Source organism: Lissotriton vulgaris, chromosome 1_1, assembly GCF_964263255.1.
Source record: "Lissotriton vulgaris chromosome 1_1, aLisVul1.2, whole genome shotgun sequence".
Taxonomy (NCBI): domain Eukaryota; kingdom Metazoa; phylum Chordata; class Amphibia; order Caudata; family Salamandridae; genus Lissotriton; species Lissotriton vulgaris.
In genome coordinates this window covers 1372166497-1372188604 of record NC_141685.1, presented here as the reverse complement: position 1 = coordinate 1372188604, position 22108 = coordinate 1372166497, and the positions used below count along the sequence as shown (strand labels likewise).

The following is a 22108-nucleotide window of genomic DNA, read 5'->3' as shown; positions in this document are numbered from 1 at the left end:
AGACCTCACAGTAGTGAAAAATGTAATAGACTGTTTGATACTACTAGGACATACAAACTACCACAGTACATGTCTTACCTTTTACTTACATAGCATGATGCCCCTAGGACTACCTAGGGCCTACCTTAGGGGTTACTGATATGTAATAAAATTGGAGTTTAAGGCTTGGCTAGTAGTTTTAAATGTCAAGTCGAAGTGGCAGTACACTGCAGCACAGGCACTGCAGTAGCAGGCTTGAGACAGGTTTGAAATGCTATTTCTTTGGGCGGCACAATCAGTCCCTGGGTATATGGTATACCACTTTACAAGGGGCTTTCAAGTAAATTAAATCTGTCAGTCAGGTATACTCCAATTATACACATGATTAGGGAAGAAGCACGTGCACTTCAGCACTGATTAGTAGCGATAAAGTGATCAGAGTCCTAAGGCCAACAAAAAGATACAGCAAAATGCGGAGGTGAAAAGCAATAAGGTGGGGTTGGGACCACCTTAAGAATGCAAGGTCTAACAAAAACGAACTAAGGATAACATGAGTAAAACATCAGGTTTCTCTACAGCATTTGGTGAGACAAGTGGGCCTTCTTTTATCTTCCATAAATGCAATCCTTCCCGGACCCCTTTATTATATAGCTCTTCAAGGAAAAAATATAAAGCACTTACAAAGGAGCCTCAAATACTCAAAGATGGTAGACTTCTTTAATATGGGACATATACTAAAAGCAGCACGAAAACAGAGTGCAATAGGGTCCAAAAAACTTGAGTGACCCATGAGAGTATGCATGCAAGCCTATGGTATTCCAAACTAGAGATATACGCATGCAATTTTCGTTTTTAGGAGAGAATGTGCCTGCTGAAAAAAACCTTATTTTTAAAAAGTGCATTGCAGAATATCAGGAATTTGCTGTGGGACACCTTGAAAACTTGCATACAGATTATGTGCACACACCTTGCAGTCAGTTGTTGTGGCCGAGTGGTTAAGGCGATGGACTAGAAATCCATTGGGGTCTCCCCGCGCAGGTTCGAATCCTGCCGACAATGAGAATCTTTTTAACATCGGCTACAATTTCAGAAGTTAACCTTTAGTATTTCTTCCATGTCAGTTTTATAAATAGGTGGCTTATTTTGGTGTCACTATTGCCATATCACATATTTATTATCGCTCCCCCTTTCATATCTTTGCTATAACTCTCGTCCTTCATTAGCGCTGGTGCAAACGCTTCAAATTTTTATACCCTGGCTCTCTCGGTCATACCTGTGCATGCACTTGAAACTTACTTTACCAATAAAAGAAGCAAATAGAGAAATAAAATAAAAGTGCTAGCTGGATTAGGCAAACACACTTCATAAAACTGCATTTTCTTTTCTATTCCCCCCCGTGTTACAAGCTTAACTGCTCCCTGTGTAATTTCTCTTAACCTGCTGTTCGTGGAAAGGGAATTTCATCTACAAGCTCTTTCTGTGTTTTTTCCTAGTCTTTTCTTTCCCTTTTCTTAGATTTGTAACTGTTCCTTTACGTGCTCTATTTAGGCGCCATTAATCTCATTTGAGCTCCTTGTACCTGCTGCTGTTTTCTCCACACCTCATACTATCTTTTCCCTCTTTCTCTCTTTCTCTGCGGTTGGTGGCTACTTTCCAAAGCGTCTGATGCCCCAATGTTCCTTCGTCTTGTTGTCAGACGTGAATTTGAAAAGCAACTAAATTAACAAGCCTTTACCACTCACACATGGCAGAAGTTTATACTTTAATTCAATGAGCTAAGAAAAGTGTGTTGTGGGGCCCCTACGAGCCATGGTGCTTGCTTCATCATAATTAGGCATGCAGTCATTAGCCACAGCTCTGAATATGGGTCACTGAGGTCAGTTTCAATAATTCCTCAAAAACCTAACCATGCAGTCCCCCCTAACTGTGTAGTTATCTTGCTTTACTGCTGTTTGTGTGATTAGCTGGGAGGAGCTCACGGCAGCATCCTCCCAATAAAATTGTAGATGGACCGTTCCTTAACTCTTTCTTGCTTCAAATACAGATGGCTTGAGGAGGTACAGGGGAGATGCAGGTCTAATAAACAGAATAGAATATCTGCGCCAGGTGTGTTTCTCTGCATTGGTGTCCCATCACAGGCCCACCAGTGTATGTGTGATCTTTGACTCCTGCCAGTTCACAAGCAGGCGGCCAGGAAACGGTTTCAGCCTATCAACCACTGAGGAGATAAAGCCTTTGTATAAGGAATGAGGAAGCAATGAACACATTCAGCCTATCACAGGAGTAGCCCTGAGTGTTCCGAATTATAATTTCTTCATGTCACCGTACGTTATTGAGCCCAAGTAGCTCGCCGTGATCGTATAGTGGTTAGTACTCTGCGTTGTGGCCGCAGCAACCTCGGTTTGAATCCGAGTCACGGCATTGTGGTTGGCAATGTCACGGCAGTGGGGTTTTTCCTTTACAGAATTCCCAAATGTACCAGTTGTTTTTGTAAAATGTCTATTAAAAACAGATCCTTTTCAATATTTAAACGATCTAACAACAAATTATTTAAACACACATGATTATAAGATGTAGGTGTACTGTACTTACTGACATAAATTATCGTTCTTGAACATATTTGCGGTAAGGGGAGCGGAGCTCTCCCCCAGGCCAATCAGAATGCAGATGAATGCAGTTGCAGTTGAGTGACCTGTGTTGTGGCTGTCTACAGGGAATGCACATATGTAGCTGTCTCGCAGCCCAATCCAGACGTCAATCGAAGACAGGTTTCAATGCAAATAGAGCAGTAAGTGCAGAGAAATGCTCACTCTCTAAAAATGGCATTTATACAATAGTAAGATTAAATCCAACCTCACCAGTAGATAGGATTTATCAATAAATAAATAAAGCTTCTCCTCTCTGATATGGAATTACCCCCCAAAAAGTATAAGGGAATACCCAATGCTAACCTATGAGAGGGGCAGACCTCACAGTAGTGAAAAATGTAATAGACTGTTTGATACTACTAGGACATACAAACTACCACAGTACATGTCTTACCTTTTACTTACATAGCATGATGCCCCTAGGACTACCTAGGGCCTACCTTAGGGGTTACTGATATGTAATAAAATTGGAGTTTAAGGCTTGGCAAGTAGTTTTAAATGTCAAGTCGAAGTGGCAGTACACTGCAGCACAGGCACTGCAGTAGCAGGCTTGAGACAGGTTTGAAATGCTATTTCTTTGGGCGGCACAATCAGTCCCTGGGTATATGGTATACCACTTTACAAGGGGCTTTCAAGTAAATTAAATCTGTCAGTCAGGTATACTCCAATTATACACATGATTAGGGAAGAAGCACGTGCACTTCAGCACTGATTAGTAGCGATAAAGTGATCAGAGTCCTAAGGCCAACAAAAAGATACAGCAAAATGCGGAGGTGAAAAGCAATAAGGTGGGGTTGGGACCACCTTAAGAATGCAAGGTCTAACAAAAACGAACTAAGGATAACATGAGTAAAACATCAGGTTTCTCTACAGCATTTGGTGAGACAAGTGGGCCTTCTTTTATCTTCCATAAATGCAATCCTTCCCGGACCCCTTTATTATATAGCTCTTCAAGGAAAAAATATAAAGCACTTACAAAGGAGCCTCAAATACTCAAAGATGGTAGACTTCTTTAATATGGGACATATACTAAAAGCAGCACGAAAACAGAGTGCAATAGGGTCCAAAAAACTTGAGTGACCCATGAGAGTATGCATGCAAGCCTATGGTATTCCAAACTAGAGATATACGCATGCAATTTTTGTTTTTAGGAGAGAATGTGCCTGCTGAAAAAAACCTTATTTTTAAAAAGTGCATTGCAGAATATCAGGAATTTGCTGTGGGACACCTTGAAAACTTGCATACAGATTATGTGCACAAACCTTGCAGTCAGTTGTTGTGGCCGAGTGGTTAAGGCGATGGACTAGAAATCCATTGGGGTCTCCCTGCGCAGGTTCGAATCCTGCCGACAACGAGAATCTTTTTAACATCGGCTACAATTTCAGAAGTTAACCTTTAGTATTTCTTCCATGTCAGTTTTATAAATAGGTGGCTTATTTTGGTGTCACTATTGCCATATCACATATTTATTATCGCTCCCCCTTTCATATCTTTGCTATAACTCTCGTCCTTCATTAGCGCTGGTGCAAACGCTTCAAATTATTATACCCTGGCTCTCTCGGTCATACCTGTGCATGCACTTGAAACTTACTTTACCAATAAAAGAAGCAAATAGAGAAATAAAATAAAAGTGCTAGCTGGATTAGGCAAACACACTTCATAAAACTGCATTTCCTTTTCTATTCTCCCCGGTGTTACAAGCTTAACTGCTCCCTGTGTAATTTCTCTTAACCTGCTGTTCCTGGAAGAGAATTTCATCTACAAGCTCTTTCTGTGTTTTTTCCTAGTCTTTTCTTTCCCTTTTCTTAGATTTGTAACTGTTCCTTTACGTGCTCTATTTAGGCGCCATTAATCTCATTTGAGCTCCTTGTACCTGCTGCTGTTTTCTCCACACCTCATACTGTCTTTTCCCTCTTTCTCTCTTTCTCTGCGGTTGGTGGCTACTTTCCAAAGCGTCTGATGCCCCAATGTTCCTTCGTCTTGTTGTCAGACGTGAATTTGAAAAGCAACAAAATTAACAAGCCTTTACCACTCACACATGGCAGAAGTTTATACTTTAATTCAATGAGCTAAAAAAAGTGTGTTGTGGGGCCCCTACGAGCCATGGTGCTTGTTTCATCATAATTAGGCAAGCAGTCATTAGCCACAGTTCTGATTATGGGTCACTGAGGTCAGTTTCAATAATTCCTCAAAAACCTAACCATGCAGTCTCCCCTAACTGTGTAGTTATCTTGCTTTACTGCTGTTTGTGTGATTAGCTGGGAGGAGCTCACGGCAGCATCCTCCCAATAAAAGTGTAGATGGACCGTTCCTTAACTCTTTCTTGCTTCACATACAGATGGCTTGAGGAGGTACAGGGGAGATGCAGGTCTAATAAACAGAATAGAATATCTGCGCCAGGTGTGTTTCTCTGCATTGGTGTCCCATCACAGGCCCACCAGTGTATGTGTGATCTTTGACTCCTGCCAGTTCACAAGCAGGCGGCCAGGAAACGGTTTCAGCCTATCAACCACTGAGGAGATAAAGCCTTTGTATAAGGAATGAGGAAGCAATGAACACATTCAGCCTATCACAGGAGTAGCCCTGAGTGTTCCGAATTATAATTTCTTCATGTCACTGTACGCTATTGAGCCCAAGTAGCTCGCCGTGATCGTATAGTGGTTAGTACTCTGCGTTGTGGCCGCAGCAACCTCGGTTCGAATCCGAGTCACGGCATTGTGGTTGGCAATGTCACGGCAGTTGGGTTTTTCCTTTACAGAATTCCCAAATGTACCAGTTTTTTTTGTAAAATGTCTATTAAAAACAGATCCTTTTCAATATTTAAACGATCTAACAACAAATTATTTAAACACACATGATTATAAGATGTAGGTATACTGTACTTACTGACATAAATTATCGTTCTTGAACATATTGGCGGTAAGGGGAGCGGAGCTCTCCCCCAGGCCAATCAGAATGCAGATGAATGCAGTTGCAGTTGAGTGACCTGTGTTGTGGCTATCTACAGGGAATGCACATATGTAGCTGTCTCGCAGCCCAATCCAGACGTCAATCGAAGACAGGTTTCAATGCAAATAGAGCAGTAAGTGCAGAGAAATGCTCACTCTCTAAAAATGGCATTTACACAATAGTAAGATTAAATCCAACCTCACCAGTAGATAGGATTTATCAATAAATAAATAAAGCTTCTCCTCTCTGATATGGAATTACCCCCCAAAAAGTATAAGGGAATACCCAATGCTAACCTATGAGAGGGGCAGACCTCACAGTAGTGAAAAATGTAATAGACTGTTTGATACTACTAGGACATACAAACTACCACAGTACATGTCTTACCTTTTACTTACATAGCATGATGCCCCTAGGACTACCTAGGGCCTACCTTAGGGGTTACTGATATGTAATAAAATTGGAGTTTAAGGCTTGGCAAGTAGTTTTAAATGCCAAGTCGAAGTGGCAGTACACTGCAGCACAGGCACTGCAGTAGCAGGCTTGAGACAGGTTTGAAATGCTATTTCTTTGGGCGGCACAATCAGTCCCTGGGTATATGGTATACCACTTTACAAGGGGCTTTCAAGTAAATTAAATCTGTCAGTCAGGTATACTCCAATTATACACATGATTAGGGAAGAAGCACGTGCACTTCAGCACTGATTAATAGCGATAAAGTGATCAGAGTCCTAAGGCCAACAAAAAGATACAGCAAAATGCGGAGGTGAAAAGCAATAAGGTGGGGTTGGGACCACCTTAAGAATGCAAGGTCTAACAAAAACGAACTAAGGATAACATGAGTAAAACATCAGCTTTCTCTACAGCATTTGGTGAGACAAGTGGGCCTTCTTTTATCTTCCATAAATGCAACCCTTCCCGGACCCCTTTATTATATAGCTCTTCAAGGAAAAAATATAAGCACTTACAAAGGAGCCTCAAATACTCAAAGATGGTAGACTTCTGTAATATGGGACATATACTAAAAGCAGCACGAAAACAGAGTGCAATAGGGTCCAAAAAACTTGAGTGACCCATGAGAGTATGCATGCAAGCGTATGGTATTCCAAACTAGAGATATACGCATGCAATTTTTGTTTTTAGGAGAGAATGTGCCTGCTGAAAAAAACCTTATTTTTAAAAAGTGCATTGCAGAATATCAGGAATTTGCTGTGGGACACCTTGAAAACTTGCATACAGATTATGTGCACACACCTTACAGTCAGTTGTTGTGGCCGAGTGGTTAAGGCGATGGACTATAAATCCATTGGGGTCTCCCCGCGCAGGTTCGAATCCTGCCGACAACGAGAATCTTTTTAACATCGGCTACAATTTCAGAAGTTAACCTTTAGTATTTCTTCCATGTCAGTTTTATAAATAGGTGGCTTATTTTGGTGTCACTATTGCCATATCACATATTTATTATCGCTCCCCCTTTCATATCTTTGCTATAACTCTCGTCCTTCATTAGCGCTGGTGCAAACGCTTCAAATTATTATACCCTGGCTCTCTCGGTCATACCTGTGCATGCACTTGAAACTTACTTTACCAATAAAAGAAGCAAATAGAGAAATAAAATAAAAGTGCTAGCTGGATTAGGCAAACACACTTCATAAAACTGCATTTTCTTTTCTATTCTCCCCCGTGTTACAAGCTTAACTGCTCCCTGTGTAATTTCTCTTAACCTGCTGTTCCTGGAAGAGAATTTCATCTACAAGCTCTTTCTGTGTTTTTTCCTAGTCTTTTCTTTCCCTTTTCTTAGATTTGTAACTGTTCCTTTACGTGCTCTATTTAGGCGCCATTAATCTCATTTGAGCTCCTTGTACCTGCTGCTGTTTTCTCCACACCTCATACTGTCTTTTCCCTCTTTCGCTCTTTCTCTGCGGTTGGTGGCTACTTTCCAAAGCGTCTGATGCCCCAATGTTCCTTCGTCTTGTTGTCAGACGTGAATTTGAAAAGCAACAAAATTAACAAGCCTTTACCCCTCACACATGGCAGAAGTTTATACTTTAATTCAATGAGCTAAGAAAAGTGTGTTGTGGGGCCCCTACGAGCCATGGTGCTTGCTTCATCATAATTAGGCATGCAGTCATTAGCCACTGCTCTGATTATGGGTCACTGAGGTCAGTTTCAATAATTCCTCAAAAACCTAACCATGCAGTCCCCCCTAACTGTGTAGTTATCTTGCTTTACTGCTGTTTGTGTGATTAGCTGGGAGGAGCTCACGGCAGCATCCTCCCAAAAAAAGTGTAGATGGACCGTTCCTTAACTCTTTCTTGCTTCACATACAGATGGCTTGAGGAGGTACAGGGGAGATGCAGGTCTAATAAACAGAATAGAATATCTGCGCCAGGTGTGTTTCTCTGCATTGGTGTCCCATCACAGGCCCACCAGTGTATGTGTGATCTTTGACTCCTGCCAGTTCACAAGCAGGCGGCCAGGAAACGGTTTCAGCCTATCAACCACTGAGGAGGTAAAGCCTTTGTATAAGGAATGAGGAAGCAATGAACACATTCAGCCTATCACAGGAGTAGCCCTGAGTGTTCCGAATTATAATTTCTTCATGTCACTGTACGTTATTGAGCCCAAGTAGCTCGCCGTGATCGTATAGTGTTTAGTACTCTGCGTTGTGGCCGCAGCAACCTCGGTTCGAATCCGAGTCACGGCATTGTGGTTGGCAATGTCACGGCAGTTGGGTTTTTCCTTTACAGAATTCCCAAATGTACCAGTTGTTTTTGTAAAATGTCTATTAAAAACAGATCCTTTTCAATATTTAAACGATCTAACAACAAATTATTTAAACACACATGATTATAAGATGTAGGTATACTGTACTTACTGACATAAATTATCGTTCTTGAACATATTTGCGGTAAGGGGAGCGGAGCTCTCCCCCAGGCCAATCAGAATGCAGATGAATGCAGTTGCAGTTGAGTGACCTGTGTTGTGGCTGTCTACAGGGAATGCACATATGTAGCTGTCTCACAGCCCAATCCAGACGTCAATCGAAGACAGGTTTCAATGCAAATAGAGCAGTAAGTGCAGAGAAATGCTCACTCTCTAAAAATGGCATTTATACAATAGTAAGATTAAATCCAACCTCACCAGTAGATAGGATTTATCAATAAATAAATAAAGCTTCTCCTCTCTGATATGGAATTACCCCCCAAAAAGTATAAGGGAATACCCAATGCTAACCTATGAGAGGGGCAGACCTCACAGTAGTGAAAAATGTAATAGACTGTTTGATACTACTAGGACATACAAACTACCACAGTACATGTCTTACCTTTTACTTACATAGCATGATGCCCCTAGGACTACCTAGGGCCTACCTTCGGGGTTACTGATATGTAATAAAATTGGAGTTTAAGGCTTGGCAAGTAGTTTTAAATGCCAAGTCGAAGTGGCAGTACACTGCAGCACAGGCACTGCAGTAGCAGGCTTGAGACAGGTTTGAAATGCTATTTCTTTGGGCGGCACAATCAGTCCCTGGGTATATGGTATACCACTTTACAAGGAGCTTTCAAGTAAATTAAATCTGTCAGTCAGGTATACTCCAATTATACACATGATTAGGGAAGAAGCACGTGCACTTCAGCACTGATTAGTAGCGATAAAGTGATCAGAGTCCTAAGGCCAACAAAAAGATACAGCAAAATGCGGAGGTGAAAAGCAATAAGGTGGGGTTGGAACCACCTTAAGAATGCAAGGTCTAACAAAAACGAACTAAGGATAACATGAGTAAAACATCAGGTTTCTCTACAGCATTTGGTGAGACAAGTGGGCCTTCTTTTATCTTCCATAAATGCAATCCTTCCCGGACCCCTTTATTATATAGCTCTTCAAGGAAAAAATATAAAGCACTTACAAAGGAGCCTCAAATACTCAAAGATGGTAGACTTCTGTAATATGGGACATATACTAAAAGCAGCACGAAAACAGAGTGCAATAGGGTCCAAAAAACTTTAGTGACCCATGAGAGTATGCATGCAAGCCTATGGTATTCCAAACTAGAGATATACGCATGCAATTTTTGTTTTTAGGAGAGAATGTGCCTGCTGAAAAAAACCTTATTTTTAAAAAGTGCATTGCAGAATATCAGGAATTTGCTGTGGGACACCTTGAAAACTTGCATACAGATTATGTGCAAACACCTTGCAGTCAGTTGTTGTGGCCGAGTGGTTAAGGCGATGGACTAGAAATCCATTGGGGTCTCCCCGCGCAGGTTCGAATCCTGCCGACAACGAGAATCTTTTTAACATCGGCTACAATTTCAGAAGTTAACCTTTAGTATTTCTTCCATGTCAGTCTTATAAATAGGTGGCTTATTTTGGTGTCACTATTGCCAAATCACATATTTATTATCGCTCCCCCTTTCATATCTTTGCTATAACTCTCGTCTTTCATTAGCGCTGGTGCAAACGCTTCAAATTATTATACCCTGGCTCTCTCGGTCATACCTGTGCATGCACTTGAAACTTACTTTACCAATAAAAGAAGCAAATAGAGAAATAAAATAAAAGTGCTAGCTGGATTAGGCAAACACACTTCATAAAACTGCATTTTCTTTTCTATTCTCCCCCGTGTTACAAGCTTAACTGCTCCCTGTGTAATTTCTCTTAACCTGCTGTTCCTGGAAGAGAATTTCATCTACAAGCTCTTTCTGTGTTTTTTCCTAGTCTTTTCTTAGATTTATAACTGTTCCTTTACGTGCTCTATTTAGGCGCCATTAATCTCATTTGAGCTCCTTGTACCTGCTGCTGTTTTCTCCACACCTCATACTGTCTTTTCCCTCTTTCTCTCTTTCTCTGCGGTTGGTGGCTACTTTCCAAAGCGTCTGATGCCCCAATGTTCCTTCGTCTTGTTGTCAGACGTGAATTTGAAAAGCAACAAAATGAACACGCCTTTACCACTCACACATGGCAGAAGTTTATACTTTAATTCAATGAGCTAAGAAAAGTGTGTTGTGGGGCCCCTACGAGCCATGGTGCTTGCTTCATCATAATTAGGCATGCAGTCATTAGCCACAGCTCTGATTATGGGTCACTGAGGTCAGTTTCAATAATTCCTCAAAAACCTAACCATGCAGTCCCCCCTAACTGTGTAGTTATCTTGCTTTACTGCTGTTTGTGTGATTAGCTGGGAGGAGCTCAAGGCAGCATCCTCCCAATAAAAGTGTAGATGGACCGTTCCTTAACTCTTTCTTGCTTCACATACAGATGGCTTGAGGAGGTACAGGGGAGATACAGGTCTAATAAACAGAATAGAATATCTGCGCCAGGTGTGTTTCTCTGCATTGGTGTCCCATCACAGGCCCACCAGTGTATGTGTGATCTTTGACTCCTGCCAGTTCACAAGCAGGCGGCCAGGAAACGGTTTCAGCCTATCAACCACTGAGGAGATAAAGCCTTTGTATAAGGAATGAGGAAGCAATGAACACATTCAGCCTATCACAGGAGTAGCCCTGAGTGTTCCGAATTATAATTTCTTCATGTCACTGTACGTTATTGAGCCCAAGTAGCTCGCCGTGATCGTATAGTGGTTAGTACTCTGCGTTGTGGCCGCAGCAACCTCTGTTCGAATCCGACTCACGGCATTGTGGTTGGCAATGTCACGGCAGTTGGGTTTTTCCTTTACAGAATTCCCAAATGTACCAGTTGTTTTTGTAAAATGTCTATTAAAAACAGATCCTTTTCAATATTTAAACGATCTAACAACAAATTATTTAAACACACATGATTATAAGATGTAGGTATACTGTACTTACTGACATAAATTATCGTTCTTGAACATATTTGCGGTAAGGGAAGCGGAGCTCTCCCCCAGGCCAATCAGAATGCAGATGAATGCAGTTGCAGTTGAGTGACCTGTGTTGTGGCTGTCTACAGGGAATGCACATATGTAGCTGTCTCGCAGCCCAATCCAGACGTCAATCGAAGACAGGTTTCAATGCAAATAGAGCAGTAAGTGCAGAGAAATGCTCACTCTCTAAAAATGGCATTTACACAATAGTAAGATTAAATCCAACCTCACCAGTAGATAGGATTTATCAATTAATAAATAAAGCTTCTCCTCTCTGATATGGAATTACCCCCCAAAAAGTATAAGGGAATACCCAATGCTAACCTATGAGAGGGATTCAGAAAGGGGGTGGTGATGAACAGAGTGTCTGAATTAAGCAGACCACTCTTACCCAGTCCAAAGATCAGGGCTTGATCCATCACCGTTATTTATCTCACTGCACCATCCCAGCTCAGAACCTGGCTATATGCAAATCAGTCTGTCCCTGGCCCAGTGCATCATGGGAACAGGGCAGACTAAACTACCAAGCCAATTCTTCACCAGAAAGGAGACAAGCTACCGGGGACCGGTTTCTGGCATTTCAGCCGTCTTCGGCCTGGCTTGCTTGAATCCTGATGGTGCAGTGAGAAAGGGACTCATGTCTGAGTATACCCCGCCACACCTATAGTGGCCAAAAACGATTCAGAAAGGGGGTGGTGATGAACAGAGTGTCTGAATTAAGCAGACCACTCTTACCCAGTCCAAAGATCAGGGCTTGGTCCATCACCGTTATTTATCTCACTGCACCATCCCAGCTCAGAACCTGGCTATATGCAAATCAGTCTGTCCCTGGCCCAGTGCATCATGGGAACAGGGCAGACTAAACTACCAAGCCAATTCTTCACCAGAAAGGAGACAAGCTACCGGGGACCGGTTTCTGGCATTTCAGCCGTCTTCGGCCCGGCTTGCTTGAATCCTGATGGTGCAGTGAGAAAGGGACTCATGTCTGAGTATACCCCGCCACACCTATAGTGGCCAAAAACGATTCAGAAAGGGGGTAGTGATGAACAGAGTGTCTGAATTAAGCAGACCACTCTTACCCAGTCCAAAGATCAGGGCTTGATCCATCACCGTTATTTATCTCACTGCACCATCCCAGCTCAGAACCTGGCTATATGCAAATCAGTCTGTCCCTGGCCCAGTGCATCATGGGAACAGGGCAGACTAAACTACCAAGCCAATTCTTCACCAGAAAGGAGACAAGCTACCGGGGACCGGTTTCTGGCATTTCAGCCGTCTTCGGCCCGGCTTGCTTGAATCCTGATGGTGCAGTGAGAAAGGGACTCATGTCTGAGTATACCCCGCCACACCTATAGTGGCCAAAAACGATTCAGAAAGGGGGTGGTGATGAACAGAGTGTCTGAATTAAGCAGACCACTCTTACCCAGTCCAAAGATCAGGGCTTGATCCATCACCGTTATTTATCTCACTGCACCATCCCAGCTCAGAACCTGGCTATATGCAAATCAGTCTGTCCCTGGCCCAGTGCATCATGGGAACAGGGCAGACTAAACTACCAAGCCAATTCTTCACCAGAAAGGAGACAAGCTACCGGGGACCGGTTTCTGGCATTTCAGCCGTCTTCGGCCCGGCTTGCTTGAATCCTGATGGTGCAGTGAGAAAGGGACTCATGTCTGAGTATACCCCGCCACACCTATAGTGGCCAAAAACGATTCAGAAAGGGGGTGGTGATGAACAGAGTGTCTGAATTAAGCAGACCACTCTTACCCAGTCCAAAGATCAGGGCTTGATCCATCACCGTTATTTATCTCACTGCACCATCCCAGCTCAGAACCTGGCTATATGCAAATCAGCCTGTCCCTGGCCCAGTGCATCATGGGAACAGGGCAGACTAAACTACCAAGTCAATTCTTCACCAGAAAGGAGACAAGCTACCGGGGACCGGTTTCTGGCATTTCAGCCGTCTTCGGCCCGGCTTGCTTGAATCCTGATGGCGCAGTGAGAAAGGGACTCATGTCTGAGTATACCCCGCTACACCTATTGTGGCCAAAAACGATTCAGAAAGGGGGTGGTGATGAACAGAGTGTCTGAATTAAGCAGACCACTCTTACCCAGTCCAAAGATCAGGGCTTGATCCATCACCGTTATTTATCTCACTGCACCATCCCAGCTCAGAACCTGGCTGGAAAGGAGACAAGCTACCGGGGACCAGTTTCTGGCATTGCGTGGAAGGGTATACTCAGATGTGAGTCCCTTGCTCATTGCACCATCAGGATTCAAGCAAGCCGGGCCGAAGACGACTGTAATGCCAGAAACCGGTCCCCGGAAGCTTGTTTCCTTCCCAGTGAAAGAATTGGCTTTGTAGTTTAGTTTGCCCTGTTCCCATCATGCACTGGGACAGGAACAGACTAATTTGCATACAGCCAGGTTCTAAGCTGGGATGGTGCAGTGAGCTAAAAAACGGTGTTGGATCTAGCCCTGATCTCTTGACTGGGTGAGAGTATTCTGCTTAATTCAGAAATTCTGTCCATCACCACCCCTTGTTGTTTAATTATTTTGTCCACCATAAGCGTGGAAGGGTATACTCAGATGTGAGTCCCTTGCTCATTGCACCATCAGGATTTAAGCAAGCCGGGCCGAAGACGGCTGTAATGCCAGAAACCGGCCCCCGGAAGCTTGTTTCCTTCCCAGTGAAAGAATTGGCTTTGTAGTTTAGTTTGCCCTGTTCCCATCATGCACTGGGACAGGAACAGACTAATTTGCATACAGCCAGGTTCTAAGCTGGGATGGTGCAGTGAGCTAAAAAACGGTGTTGGATCTAGCCCTGATCTCTTGACTGGGTGAGAGTATTCTGCTTAATTCAGAAAATCTGTCCATCACCACCCCTTGTTGTTTAATTATTTTGTCCACCATAAGCGTGGAAGGGTATACTCAGATATGAGTCCCTTGCTCATTGCACCATCAGGATTCAAGCAAGCCGGGCCGAAGACGGCTGTAATGCCAGAAACCAGTCCCCGGAAGCTTGTTTCCTTCCCAGTGAAAGAATTGGCTTTGTAGTTTAGTTTGCCCTGTTCCCATCATGCACTGGGACAGGAACAGACTAATTTGCATACAGCCAGGTTCTAAGCTGGGATGGTGCAGTGAGCTAAAAAACGGTGTTGGATCTAGCCCTGATCTCTTGACTGGGTGAGAGTATTCTGCTTAATTCAGAAACTCTGTCCATCACCACCTCTTGTTGTTTAATTATTTTGTCCACCATAAGCGTGGAAGGGTATACTCAGATGTGAGTCCCTTGCTCATTGCACCATCAGGATTCAAGCAAGCCGGGCCGAAGACGGCTGTAATGCCAGAAACCGGCCCCCGGAAGCTTGTTTCCTTCCCAGTGAAAGAATTGGCTTTGTAGTTTAGTTTGCCCTGATCCCATCATGCACTGGGACAGGAACAGACTAATTTGCATACAGCCAGGTTCTAAGCTGGGATGGTGCAGTGAGCTAAAAAACGGTGTTGGATCTAGCCCTGATCTCTTGACTGGGTGAGAGTATTCTGCTTAATTCAGAAACTCTGTCCATCACCACCCCTTGTTGTTTAATTATTTTGTCCACCATAAGCGTGGAAGGGTATACTCAGATGTGAGTCCCTTGCTCATTGCACCATCAGGATTCAAGCAAGCCGGGCCGAAGACGGCTGTAATGCCTGAAACCGGTCCCCGGAAGCTTGTTTCCTTCCCAGTGAAAGAATTGGCTTTGTAGTTTAGTTTGCCCTGTTCCCATCATGCACTGGGACAGGAACAGACTAATTTGCATACAGCCAGGTTCTAAGCTGGGATGGTGCAGTGAGCTAAAAAACGGTGTTGGATCTAGCCCTGATCTCTTGACTGGGTGAGAGTATTCTGCTTAATTCAGAAACTCTGTCCATCACCACCCCTTGTTGTTCAATTATTTTGTCCACCATAAGCGTGGAAGGGTATACTCAGATGTGAGTCCCTTGCTCATTGCACCATCAGGATTCAAGCAAGCCGGGCCGAAGACGGCTGTAATGCCAGAAACCAGTCCCCGGAAGCTTGTTTCCTTCCCAGTGAAAGAATTGGCTTTGTAGTTTAGTTTGCCCTGTTCCCATCATGCACTGGGACAGGAACAGACTAATTTGCATACAGCCAGGTTCTAAGCTGGGATGGTGCAGTGAGCTAAAAAACGGTGTTGGATCTAGCCCTGATCTCTTGACTGGGTGAGAGTATTCTGCTTAATTCAGAAACTCTGTCCATCACCACCCCTTGTTGTTTAACCTATGAGAGGGGCAGACCTCACAGTAGTGAAAAATGTAATAGACTGTTTGATACTACTAGGACATACAAACTACCACAGTACATGTCTTACCTTTTACTTACATAGCATGATGCCCCTAGGACTACCTAGGGCCTACCTTAGGGGTTACTGATATGTAATAAAATTGGAGTTTAAGGCTTGGCAAGTAGTTTTAAATGCCAAGTCGAAGTGGCAGTACACTGCAGCACAGGCACTGCAGTAGCAGGCTTGAGACAGGTTTGAAATGCTATTTCTTTGGGCGGCACAATCAGTCCCTGGGTACATGGTATACCACTTTACAAGGGGCTTTCAAGTAAATTAAATCTGTCAGTCAGGTATACTCCAATTATACACATGATTAGGGAAGAAGCACGTGCACCCTCAGCACTGATTAGTAGCGATAAAGTGATCAGAGTCCTAAGGCCAACAAAAAGATACAGCAAAATGCGGAGGTGAAAAGCAATAAGGTGGGGTTGGGACCACCTTAAGAATGCAAGGTCTAACAAAAACGAACTAAGGATACCATGAGTAAAACATCAGGTTTCTCTACAGCATTTGGTGAGACAAGTGGGCCTACTTTAATCTTCCATAAATGCAATCTTTCCCGGACCCCTTTATTATATAGCTCTTCAAGGAAAAAATATAAAGCACTTACAAAGGAGCCTCAAATACTCAAAGATGGTAGACTTCTGTAATATGGGCCATATACTAAAAGCAGCATGAAAACAGAGTGCAATAGGGTCCAAAAAACTTGAGTGACCCATGAGAGTATGCATGCAAGCCTATGGTATTCCAAACTAGAGATATACGCATGCAATTTTCGTTTTTAGTAGAGAATGTGCCTGCTGAAAAAAACATTATTTTTAAAAAGTGCATTGCAGAATATCAGGAATTTGCTGTGGGACACCTTGAAAACTTGCATACAGATTATGTGCACACACCTCACAGTCTGTTGTTGTGGCCGAGTGGTAAGGCGATGGACTAGAAATCCATTGGGGTCTCCCCGCACAGGTTCGAATCCTGCCGACAACGAGAATCTTTTTAACATCGGCTACAATTTCAGAAGTTAACCTTTAGTATTTCTTCCATGTCAGTTTTATAAATAGGAGGCTTATTTTGGTGTCACTATTGCCATATCACATATTTATTATCGCTCCCCCTTTCATATCTTTGCTATAACTCTCGTCCTTCATATGGCTGAGATACCCGCCACCCCCTCTCAACACAATCCCCAAGGATGGGAAACCGGAAACAGTTCTGAACTTTTGGAAGGTGGGAAGGGAGTTACCCTTCCCGGCCGTATTTATTAAAATATGAAACAAAATCAAAATATTAAAATATCAGTTTCATATCATGTACAATTTCGTTTCCACATTACGATGTTTTGGCTAACCTTAACATATTTCTAATACAAAGGTTCTCCTAGCCGAAACTAACATCCTACCAATACATTAATAACTTGAAATTGTACATCCTAACGTTAAGGGCCAACGGCAAGGTCGTAACCGGTGTCAGATCCCTAAACCAGAAATACCCCCTCACTTGCGAGGGGCGACCGCACAGAGGGCTGTACCTCCTGTGCACATACCAATTTCCCTTGTCTTGACGGGGGCCCCAATTAACTCGACGCCATTTTAAGGTCATCCGAGGACTCGTGTGAGGTGTCTAGGAGGTAGCGTAGACCCCCTCCCCACCCCACACAACTTACCACATCTGCCGTCGCAGATGTCCTGGCCCCGGGAAATTCCCAGGAGGGGCCCGTAGCCCCTCCTATCCAGGGAGGGGCCTTGACCACCTTCCCTTTCCTTTCGGCGTCCCATCCTTAGAAGGGACCGCCTACCCGTTGAGGGGCCAATGGCCACCTCCCCCCGGGCGCTCCCATCCGTAATGGGTGACGCCCCCCCATAGGGATCTTCCAATTACTGCTCACCGATCATGACCTTACCGCCACAGGCCGGATAGTTGACCGGCTATCCGGACCCCCCACAAAACTCCTACCTAAAGGTCATGCTGTAAACCCTTTAGCCAGGCTACGAGGTCTCCTATGAGTAACACATTCCCCACCCGGGACAAATGGACCCCATCCTCCAGGTACATACCGTCCCCCTTGATACAACCATGAGGAATGGAATGCAATGCACTTGAACGGAACAGTCTACCCAATTTGTTGTTCACTTTCTTCACTGAATGATTTATAGCACACACCGAATTCGCCCCCCGCCGCACCTTACGTGGAATCATATGGGACCATGCAATTGTGCACCCTGGAACCCTTCTCGCCAACCAGCTTACTGTGGATAGGATCGCCTCGAGAAGAAGTCGTCTACCAGTGGTCACCAAATCATTGCCCCCAAGATGCACTATGATTATAGATGGCGGTGACCTTGTCCGCCCTAACAAACCCTTGAAAAAGGATTGAAACTGGTCAATACAGAGCCCGCCCCTTCCGTAGAAGGTCACCCTGTACCCGTATTCCCCAGCTACGTGAAACATGTCACCTGCTTTGAATACGTCCGCGGCACGCCTCACGTATGAGTGGCCCACGACCCACACCACTATCTCTGCAGCTGGTGATCTTTGACCGCTGGTTCCCAGGTGTCGGGTCGACTGCACAGTCCGCCCCGCCTCGTAAGCTTGCGAAACTGTAAACCAAACAAAAACAAGAAGCGTGAGTACATGATATCAGCTTCACAACATGTGCAACCGCACATACCTTTTGTAACAATTCGAGGACCAACGCCCCAATTGTTTCACTTTTTCCACACTCAGACCCCCGGCTGTAGCCTCTGTAGCAGCCCCTATCCGAAAGGAATGGGTCTCAAACTCGCCGGGGTTCAAGCCCGCGGCCGAAATTGCCATTGCAAGCACCCGCTGGAACTGAAACCTCGTCAGTGGGGTGGCATCAGCGTGTCTCAACAAGGTCCCCCCCCATGATGCCGCCCTCTGCGCTAAATATTCCTCTACGCAAACAACAGGGCACATTGGAGATCCGGGATTCCGATGTATGACTACGCAGTCCCCGCTCGCACCCTGATCGGTCTTAGACCTGACAAACGAGACAATCATAGTCTCCCCCTTAACCTGAATGTGCTCTCGGCACAATCCTCCCACCGTATCCTGCTTGTTCTTCGCCACCAGTTCGCTTACCCGCATTGCCCCATGGAATGCTAACACAAAAGCGGCCCGGAATAACACTGCCTCATACTGGGATGAACATGTCGCAGGGAGTACGGATAACAACAGGGCCAACCTATCCAGACCTATCGGGTGCCTCTCATCTACTCTGCGACCCTCAAGGCGTTGCCACCCACGTAGCGCTTTCTGCACCACAAAAGACGCTGTCGGGTCCTGGATCCCATGCGCCCTCGCCATAAAGGAAATGGCGGCCCGGTGCCTTTGGGCCGTAGCTACTGACTTGCCTGCCTGATGTAAAGACAGCAAAAATTTTACGACAAGCTCTTCCTGGCCCCAAAGCTCCCCCCTAGCAGACCCCAAAAAGGACCAATAGGAACGGAACGCCCCTTCGTATGCCTTCCTTGTCCTGGGTGCTAAACTCTCTCCCACGAGGTTTTGTAGTTCGGGGCACCGAGAGACCAGAGAGCTTCGGGAAAGGGTGCCGCCACCGGGTCCGCTGTGGGCAGAAAACCCCAGAAGGCCTGCATACGGAAACGAGAAAGCGCATCGGCCGCTTGGTTCAGTACCCCCGGGACATGTTTTGCCCTAAAGAGCACATTCAACTGCATACACAATAACACAATTTCTTTTAGCAGTCTCAGAATCCATTTGCAACGTGCTGCCTGACTATTGATACACTCAACCACGGTCATGTTATCAGACCAGAACACCACAGAGTGATCCCGGAACCCCTCAGGCCATGTTTTCAGGGCCACCAAAATAGGGAAGAGTTCGAAAAAAGCAATGTTATTCGTCAGCCCGCACTCGTGCCACCATGACGGCCATTTTTGAGCCGACCAATGTGTGCCGAATATGGCACCAAAACCTATACTCCCCGCTGAATCTGTCCACAGCCCCAGCTCCTCGGAGGAAACCGCCGGTTTATTCCAGACAATTCGACCATTGAAATCCGCCAGGAATGCCAACCAAATGCGCATGTCCTGGCGAATCTCTGCCGAGAGCCTCGTGCGGTGGTGTCCCTCCTTCAGGCTGACCATGGCTTGTGCAATCGAGCGGGAAAAGGGGCGGGCCATTGGCATTACTCTGAGGGCGAAATTCAACTGGCCCACCATTTGTTGCAATTGATGCAGGTTTACCTTAGTCTCATGAATACATGTTTCAAGGGATGCCCTGAATTTTACCACTTTTTCTCTTGGTAATCGAAAACAACCTTCTTCCGAGTTGAGCTCGATCCCCAGAAACTCGAGTGAAGTCGAGGGACCCACAGTCTTACCTGGTGCCAATGGCACACCAAAATGGTTCATTAAGACACAAAATTCATTTAAAGCCTGTCCACATTCTGGATCCCCGGCTGCCCCCAGGAACAGAAAGTCATCGAGATAATGCATAACGTGCTAAAAACCCGTCTTCTTTGTGAAGACCCATTGCAGAAAACAACTGAACTTTTCAAAATAAGCACAAGATATAGAGCATCCCATTGGCATACATCTATCCATGTAATAGCGACCCTGAAACATGAAACCAAGGAGACGCTGATCGTCTGTGTGTACCGGGAGCAACCGGAACGCTGACTCGATGTCTGACTTTGCCATCAGCGCCCCGGGCCCCAGGCGATTCATCATGGCGACGGCCTCATCGAAAGATGCGTACCGCACCGAACACACTTCCGGGTCTATCGCATCATTTACGGAAAGACCACGTGGAGCTGACAAGTTATGTATCAGCCTGAACTCACCCGGGTCCTTCTTAGGGACCACCCCTAAGGGGGAACAAACAAAGTTAGCAACCAGTGGTAAATCGAATGGACCGGCAACACGCCCTCGAGTCACCTCTTTCCCAATCTTTGCCTGTACCACCGCCGTATGCTGCAGGACCGACAGTTGGTTCTTACAACTTGCTACACCCCGAAAATCTCCCACTGGAATGCGGAAACCATATGAAAAACCGTCTCGCAACACTCCAGCGGAAACATGATCCGGGTATTCGTTGAGCCAAGGAATCATTGCCATGGTATCAATCGGGGTAGGTAAAGGCGCCCCTCGGCCTATTTCAGACCTGTTTGGCGCTTCCCCTACCACCGTTATCACCCGTCTTGGCTCTGCACATGGTCTCAGGATGAGAGGACTGTCCACACCCCCCACATTCATGTCTAAACTTGCATGACCCCTGGGGCCTCGTACATTTTCCCCTGTTAAAATTCCAACAAATCCCCCTTTTACCTGCGTTGCCACTCGACTTCGAGTGGTGCTCGTTACCTGCACCCGTCCGAAAGGGTGTCCCAGAGGATTGGCGGGAAGACTCACCCCCGTTACTCCCCGACAATGGTACTTTTAACATGCCTGAATTCTCCATCTTCTGCCAAGAAATGGAGTCATAACAATCCCATGTTAGAGCTGGGTCGTGCTCCTTAGCCTTCCTAAAAATATTGTCGTAACAAAACCACTGATTGCCCTCGTATGCTAGAGAATACTCCATGATACGTGTCTGATAAATAGGTAACTCTGTCAACAACTCAGGCCTTCGCTCACCCATAATGGAGGTAAAAATGCCAAATGCTCTGCCCCAAGTACCTATGTTTTCGTCGACCTTAAAGGCGGCCATTTTAGCGCGCCAAACACTCGGATGCATAAGCTCTTTTTGGCCCTTCACATGCTCCATCTCGTAATGGTCAGTAAGCAAAGAAAACATGTTCACATACTTATCGGCCCAAATCTTTTCCTTAATTTCAAGTGGAACATGCTGGGCCACTTTCTCCCTTCGTGAGGGTACAGACCCTTCCCCCGCAATCGGCAGTAACCGCTTACCTGCACTAGGTGCCGTACTTGCTGCCGAACTCGCGCCTGCTGCATTCCCAGCCACCGGAACCTGTGGGGGAACAGAAGATGGTGCTTTCGCAGCCTCTCTAGATTCCCGCAGTTGTCTCATTACTGCCCTGGCGTCGTCAGCCGTGGCGCCCTCACTATCTTTACCCAACCACGCTGCCAGTTGCGCCGCCAACTCTGGAGGCATATCATCCCTGTTCACAGGGGTAACCACCACGGGGATCGGATGCCCCTCCTTCGGAACCGAGATTGGCTCCTCTATCGGTGTATCGGGAACCGGGGCCTCCCCCCCAAGTGCCCCCCTCTTGGACATCTTGCTTCTCCCGCTAGGGGCTACTCCCGGCAATGCTGGTCCGACGATTCACTTCGGTCCTCCCTCCCCGTTCTTTGCCGCCATCTGCTTCTTCAAATCGGCTACCTCTTTTATGAG

General features: G+C 45.3%; 6 non-coding genes across 6 annotated transcripts; all 6 read left to right on the top strand.

Annotated features, from left to right (window-relative positions):
• Positions 1-956: 956 nt before the first annotated feature.
• TRNAS-AGA (transfer RNA serine (anticodon AGA)) lies at positions 957-1038 on the top strand. The gene has a single exon. It is a non-coding gene; the product is annotated as a tRNA-Ser (tRNA).
• Positions 1039-3899: 2861 nt separating this feature from the next.
• Positions 3900-3981, top strand: TRNAS-AGA (transfer RNA serine (anticodon AGA)). The gene has a single exon. It is a non-coding gene; the product is annotated as a tRNA-Ser (tRNA).
• Positions 3982-5270: 1289 nt separating this feature from the next.
• TRNAH-GUG (transfer RNA histidin (anticodon GUG)) lies at positions 5271-5342 on the top strand. Its single transcript has one exon. It is a non-coding gene; the product is annotated as a tRNA-His (tRNA).
• Positions 5343-6840: 1498 nt separating this feature from the next.
• On the top strand, positions 6841-6922 carry TRNAY-AUA (transfer RNA tyrosine (anticodon AUA)). Its single transcript has one exon. It is a non-coding gene; the product is annotated as a tRNA-Tyr (tRNA).
• A 2860-nt stretch (positions 6923-9782) lies between these two features.
• TRNAS-AGA (transfer RNA serine (anticodon AGA)) lies at positions 9783-9864 on the top strand. Its single transcript has one exon. It is a non-coding gene; the product is annotated as a tRNA-Ser (tRNA).
• Positions 9865-16672: 6808 nt separating this feature from the next.
• On the top strand, positions 16673-16753 carry TRNAS-AGA (transfer RNA serine (anticodon AGA)). The gene has a single exon. It is a non-coding gene; the product is annotated as a tRNA-Ser (tRNA).
• Positions 16754-22108: the final 5355 nt, after the last annotated feature.